The sequence below is a fragment of the Penaeus monodon genome, chromosome 20 (genome assembly GCF_015228065.2).
Source record: "Penaeus monodon isolate SGIC_2016 chromosome 20, NSTDA_Pmon_1, whole genome shotgun sequence".
In the NCBI taxonomy this organism is placed as follows: domain Eukaryota; kingdom Metazoa; phylum Arthropoda; class Malacostraca; order Decapoda; family Penaeidae; genus Penaeus; species Penaeus monodon.
This window is the reverse complement of record NC_051405.1, coordinates 41,411,329-41,412,457: the sequence shown is the minus strand read 5'-3', so window position 1 is coordinate 41,412,457 and position 1,129 is coordinate 41,411,329.

Sequence of the window (1,129 nt, the reverse complement as noted above, 5' to 3'; positions counted from 1 at the left end):
GGCAGATGTTAATTTGCTAAATATGTAAACAATTAAGTGCATTAAATATTTCAAAATGTCATATTTATTCAAATGAATAAGGTAAAAATGACTTTGATATGCTAAGTTAGTAGTGCTAGAAGTTAATGCAAGAATTTTTTTTTTTTTAATATTTAAACTGTTCTAAATATTAAAATGTTGGTGCTGAATCGGGTCTACGTGTTAAAATGTTGAAATGCCTCACGTGTTCTAGCTTTAGACCTAGGCAAATGCTATATATAATGTATATTTAGATATGCTAATATTGATCGTCTTTAACTTAACATTCCATCGTCTTTTATATGTGAAAGATGTTCGAATGTTAGTTATATGATCGAAACATAAGAAATGTTATAAAAAATATGTTAAGCTGTTATGGGGAGATGTCTTTATCAGATATGTTAAAATGTTAATAGGCCATAGATTTTACCTGTATGTTAGGAGTTGTATGTGAGATATATGTTAGAATATGTTCAGATGTTAATGTTTTGGATATAAGAAATCATAGGTTAGGATTTTAGTTCCTTTTATGACTAGAATATCTTAATAATGTTAAAATTGTAATGTAAGACAAACTCTTTGAATTGTTAAACTGTTAGATATGTTTGAACATTAAGAAAATAAATATTATGCTAAATATGTTTAAACCATTAGCTCTGAATAAAAAAATATCAAAAGCGTGTTAAAATATCCTAGAAATGCAAAGAAAAAATATTAGTAATTATAATATTGCTGTTATTAAATTCATAGTTTAAAGCTGGTGTAAAAAATACGACATAATGTTAAATCTAATTGAAATACATTAAGCATGTTTGTTACACGTTTGAAATGTCATAGGTGAATATTAATACGAAATATGTTAGTTACATGCTAAAGATAGTAATTGTTATAAATGATATGTCAAAGTACTGGAAGAATTAAAAGGTCAGTGTTGAAATGCTATTGCGTTAAATGTGTTTTGAAAGTGTTTGAAGTATCTGAAAGGTTTAAAAAGTTGAGAACACATGAAGCATTAAAATGTTAGACCTCTTTGAATATTAACTTTGCATATGGTATTTCAGTTGTTAAGCTGCTAAATTAGCCATAAAGAGAAAGTGTTATTATAAAACGT